This window comes from Crocodylus porosus, unplaced genomic scaffold (genome assembly GCF_001723895.1).
Source record: "Crocodylus porosus isolate Cpor-Errol unplaced genomic scaffold, CroPor_comp1, whole genome shotgun sequence".
Classification (NCBI taxonomy): Eukaryota; Metazoa; Chordata; order Crocodylia; family Crocodylidae; genus Crocodylus; species Crocodylus porosus.
Window position 1 is genome coordinate 79,761,646 of NW_017728931.1, and position 6,000 is coordinate 79,767,645.

At 39.6% G+C, this 6,000-nt stretch overlaps 1 protein-coding gene across 4 annotated transcripts in view; it reads right to left on the bottom strand.

Moving 5' to 3' along the window:
- The window catches only part of FRS2 (fibroblast growth factor receptor substrate 2), an 86,522-nt gene that overhangs the window by 17,519 nt on the left and 63,003 nt on the right, over nucleotides 1–6,000 (bottom strand). For all 4 annotated transcript variants that reach the window (XM_019543233.1, XM_019543231.1, XM_019543232.1 and 1 more), the window contains one exon: nucleotides 238–344. The gene's annotated coding sequence lies outside the window, so the exon portion shown is untranslated. The remainder of the gene's footprint in view (nucleotides 1–237; nucleotides 345–6,000) is intronic.

Consider the following 6,000-nt stretch of genomic DNA (forward strand, 5'->3'; position numbering starts at 1 on the left):
TGACATGCCATCTCAAGAAGAGATAATAAACAGATACACAAACCAGAAGAAAAGAAATGTAATCAAGTAATCAGAAGATTTTTTTTCTTTTCTCCTTAGTATCCTGTGATTAATGCTTTCGGTAACCATGTGCTACAAAGATGCTTCAGGGAATATATGGCACTGAAGTGAGAAAAGGATAGGCGGAAGATATGGCAGAAGTCAGAGAACTGGTGAAACTAAGTTGAATTCACTCACCTAGATTTGGCCATTAATATTCCTAGCCTCTGTTGCAGCATCAGAGCTTCTGTCATACTTCAAAATGTCATGCTGTCTCTTCACATGTGCAACCACTGGATCTAAAACTGAAAATGAGAAAAAAATAATACTTGGCATGTGTTTCTTATACTCTTCTTTTTCAGACACTGACACACAATAGTGTACACACACACAACACTGTATTTGCAGATGGTTTTATTTTAGAGGTAGTATAAACTTTCATTCAGAGCTCTGTATACTGGTCCAAACAGTTTGAGATTTTATAGGTGTCATGACTAAAGAGGATAATTAACCTTGTGGATGTTTATAGGAAGCTACTTGCAAGTGAAAGAGGACATATTGGAAAAAGCCCAAATCTACTGGTTTAAGAAGTTATCAAGTGGACAATGGAGGCTGGCATCATTAACCAGCTGCAGATGGGATCCAATTTCAAAAATGAATCAAAGAAGGCTGGCGGTACACCACAAAGGACCTTGAAAGTGAAGACAAGCAGGTTATGATTAATGTGTCAGTGAAGGGGGAACAAGCAGAGGGAATACACTGATATTATCCTAAATATTCTCTAGGATAAGATTTATCTATGCTGTCCTGTGCAGGCATTCCACTTGTTTCAAAAGCTGGGGATCAAGGAGCTGTGCACTTGGTGCCTTTCCCTCCATTTAGGCAGATGGAAAGTGGAAAGAGTGGGTGAGCTCCCCTGATGCAACCCAATCAGCAGGAACTGTTAGCAGTGGACTTCCCTCATAATGGAAGGTAAGAGTATAACAGGTATTGTAAATGACCTTATTATTCAATACTAGTAGAGATATCCATCCATACCACGCAAAATCCCACTTCTAACTAGCCAATCTCTGATGCTTCGGAAGAAGGTAAAAACCTACAGAAGAAATTTGCAATGTGAAGGGGGAAATTCCTGCCTGGCTCTGACAAGAAACTCTGAAGGATAAAAATACAATATACACTGTAAGCATGTGGAGATCAAGGGACAGGGATGAAGTAAGGACAGAGCCTGATCCAAAAAGATACTTACAAAAATGTGAGCAAAATTTTTGGTAAGTGTGTCACACATTAGCCCCACAACCTCCCCAAGTGTCACCCAGTCTTGTTCCCTTACCTGATGTGCTGCTCTACTCTCTGCTTCCTGCCCTATGCTCCCTACGCAAACTGCTGCTTGCTCCTCCTTACCATGTGCTCTCTGCTTGACCTGATGCTTTGCTTTCTGCTCCCTGCCCCATCTGCCACTGTGCTGCCTACCCAGTCTGTTAGGTACAACACAGAGAGGCCATCTGTGGCACCCATGTTGCAGGTTGGCCTTGTTTTACAGCTACCTGAAACCAACCTTCCTTATGTGTCCACAAACTACAGAATCTACATAGTCTCAACTAAAGCATGTCCTTGAAAAGAAACCTGCCTCAAGGAGTCCTAGCTAAGTCAATGCTACTAATCCCATTGCTAAAAACCTCATGAATATTGGAAGTCCTTTTCTCTCAGGAAACTGCATCTTGCCTTGAGACCAACCTCTCTAGCGTTATCCACTGCCATTGGATCCTGCCATGCAGTATCAGCAGGGTCAAGAGCCCCAAACCAGATAGTTCCCAAATCTGTTCACATGCAGGCAGCTACTTAAAAAAAATCATGTCTCTGTCAACCCCCTCATGGAGACATCAAGAAATCAAAACAACCCAAAGCCTCATACTACCAGCAAATTTTCACCTCCTACCCTGTCATACAATTCTTTTCATGAACTTATCAAATTCCAGCTCGAAACAAATTCTATACCTTGCCCGAGTACCCTGTTTGTAAGGTAGTTCCAAAATGCTGCTCTGCTGCAAATTTCCAATCCAAGGGTATTCATGATCAATTTACATCTGTATTACCCTGTACTAGAATTATACTTCAATTTACATCAGTTGTCATTCCCCCAATCATCCTTTCTCTGCACCAATTAAGTGAATCTTTTTTGAACATCAACAACCAGAAACATGCACAATATTCTAAAAGATGCCCTTCTGATGCTTGTACAATGGTACCAGTACTTAGCTGGAATAATATCTACCCTGATGTATCCTAGAAGCACATGATCCTTTTTACAGCTCATGCTAATTCAATAAACCCCAAGCCCCATTCTTCTGTCACCTCTAGTTGTTCAACCTAGTAGTTTCTACTTATAACAAAAGTTCTTATTAGTCTTTAAATAAAATGAAATGAGAGTACGATTGCAAAGTTACTTATTTGTAATATTCCACACAAGAAGGTCATCTAATACTTCCTAGAAGAAAATCAAGTCCTACTCAGTAGTGGCAACACCCCCCAACTTGTCATCCACAAATGTCATTAGCACACATGTAGTGCTTAATGAAATTTTTAAACAAGATTGGTCACAACATCAATCCCTGAGGAAACCTCTAGTAACTTTTCTGTACCCCGATAACTACAGTGGAGAGGACACTGAGTTACACTGGGGAGTTAACTAGTATCCACCTTACAGTTCTTGTATTAACCTCTAATTCACCTTAAAAATAATTTCCTGAAAGAGACCCTATCAAAAGCTTTGATTAAAACTAGATAGACTAAGTCCACTGCATTTTTCTCATCTACAAAGTCTGCTATCTTATCAAAGATACTAGGTTAGTCTGACACAAACTACTTTTGATAAAATCGTGTTGCATTTTATCCCACTTTCCATTTATTCCTACGTCCTTGATTATGTTTTCCTTTAAAATCTGTTCTAAAAATCTGCATAGTACTGAGGTCAAGTTAATGGGTCTGTCATCACTTAAGCTTTTTTTTTTTTAAAATATAGGTAACATGTTTACTATTCCCTAGTCAATACGGCACTCCTCAAATTAGCAGCCTTGCTACTAGATGAGTGCTTATACTAGCTTATCTTATTCTAGTCTGGAAAACAAAATAAGTATAGGGTATAAAGCACTGTTTTACCATTATAATTGTATTCAAACCAGCACTTTGCCTTCTTTAACTTTACTAGCATATTTGCAGTAGCAAAATGCCTTTCTACACTAAAAAAAGAAAAAAAAATAGCCTCCCTTATAGTCCCATCCTGAGGGCAGTTGGGAACCTAGAGAAAGTTCTTCCTCAAACATATATCATTTTCCACGTCGTGTTTGGGATTCTTATTAATAAAAGAAAACATGTGTTAACCATGTAGGGCAGCTTGAACTAATACATTTCTCCCAACTTTAGTGGCCTAACATGATAAATTTAGATGAACTCAAACTATAAAAGGCTTTTTAAAAAAATTGGTAATAAACTTGTTTATAGTCTCTACACTAACCACTCCTACTGCTCCCCTTCTTCCCCCCCCCCGCTTTTTCTTTTTTTCTTTTTTTTTTTAAAAGAAGGTAGAGGGGGAGAGGGGGAAAACCTGCAAGCAACAACAAGGCACTTCAACAAGTTGTTTTAAATTGCAGCTTAGTGGGTTTTTGTTTAAGTACTGGCTAAATGAGCTATTTACTCTTCGGGATTTTCTTAAATCTCCCAGCCTTGCAAAATATTTACACAAACTCGCATATACACAGATAAGGAGACTTTCCCACAGTCTCAACCCTAAATTTTAATCCCTTGGGCTATGTCCATACTAGCAAATTTAGGACAAAATTCCCCATTCTTGCAGCATCTCTGGTGGTAGGAAGAGGGGAAGGGGAAAGGGGGTGGAGGGGTTCCTCCCCTCTTTATGACAAAATCATTAACATGGGAAAACCCAAGCAAAAAACCTAAAAAGAAGTCCAGAAATGCTGGTGTTTAGCTCAAATCAAACTATGAAAATTACAGACTACTTTGCATTCACTAGGATTACAGCCTGGCGAACCTTAACTTCCATCACTGGTACCACAGTGCAGCAGCAAAGACAAATTAAGCTAAATCCATCAACAGTCAACAGTGATGCACTGAGGCTAAATCCAGAGGAGTAACCTTAACTTTTGCTGAGGGGGAGGCACTTAACCTTCTTGCACAGGCTGGAGCAGTGGCATGAGTTGCCACAGCCTCAGTGCAAGCTCCTCCAGTACAAGATGTAGCAGTAATGTAGACTCAGTTGGGGCTGCCATTCTGATGCCCCTTTGAATTGCCACCCAGGGTTGGTGACCAAGTCAGCGCCCCCACCCCAAGTTACGGTTGGCTAAATCAGAAGTGTACATAGGCACAAAAATTCAGAAGTGTGCATAGGCACAGAGATTTTATTACTAAGTTATTTAGAATATTCTAGGAAGAGGATATTTACTGCAATTGCACTGGTGGTAGAAATATGAACATTGGGTTTTCTGTTGTTGTTCTTTTAAAGACAGGTATGTCAACAGAGTCAAATTCAAATCTTACTCCTCTATCAATGAAAATACAGTAGATCCAGGTGAAAGTTGCAGAGGCAACCTTAAAAGTAGCATTTCCTATATTTCAAGTGCTTTGCTTTGCAACCTGAGCATGAATGTGTTTGTTTTGGGAGAACAGGTAGTAGACCTTGTACATAAGAGAGAATACATGTGTATATCCATCCATCCATGTGGAAAATAAACACAACTGAAGGAAGAGGGTAGATTAAAAATAAAGGGGGAAAAATTCTCTTTAGCCCCACCCTAAGTTCACTTCTCAAACAGCTGATGAAGGACTGGGTTACCACATTTTTTTTCCCAAACTCAGTAGCTATGGCATTGGTAGCTTATTTTCTCCTGGCCTCCAGCTTTCTAAGGAATTAGTAGTCATGTGATTAAAACACTCCCCACATTGCCAAGAACACTATTTCTTACTTCACAAAAATAGGTTTGGCAGACTTCTGATACTTAAACATCCATTTGATAAAAGCTTGACCACTGTTAAGATAGATACACTTGCAATATTATTTCTCCCTTGAACATTCTAAATGCAACAATTTAGAAGACCACAACTCCTTTTAAGCCTTGAAATTAAAATGTCCATATCTCCCCTGCTCCCAAACTCTGGATTTTGTTTAATGTATATTATTTTGCTTAACCCTGAAACCTGGAATTACAAAACAGAGCTACTCTGCACTTTAACTTTCAATTATTTTAAATTTTTAACAGCAGTGTTTAGAAGTCAAATTCTGTAATGAAAAGCCATCTTTCATTTGTGTATAAACTTCACCAGAGCCAAAAAATGACATGACCATGACAGAAATTAACAAAGTTATACTTAAAATATTTAGAAATACTACTAGGATTATAAAACAATGACCAGAGGATGACACTAACAATGCAGGTATACAAATGCAAGAAGTTGGGGGAATAAACCAGATGAGCTGGAAGCTGCAGCCTGTGAAGAGAACTATGATCCAACTGACATCACCAAGACCTGGTGGGACAGCTGTTATGACTGTAAGGTCAACATAAAGGGTTACACTGTTTCAGAAGGACAAGGTTGAGAGAAAAGGGGTGGTATTGCCTTGCATGTCAAACACACTTGTTTTCTGCTTCAGGAGGATGACAACAGCAAAGCAAAATACATTTGGGTGAAGATAAACGGTGAAAGATTCAGCTCCGATATAATGGTGAGGATTTCATAGATGTCATAGACATTAGGGCTGGAAGGGACCTCAGAAGATCATCGAGTCAAGCCCCCCGCCCAAAGGGCAGGGAGTCAGCTGGGGACATAGGATCCCAGCAAGATAAGCATTCAATTTTTCAATTTACTCTTGAAGGTGTTCAATGTAGGTGCTTGAACCACCTCCGCTGGCAGACTGTTCCAGACCTTGGGGGCTCGGACAGTAAAGAA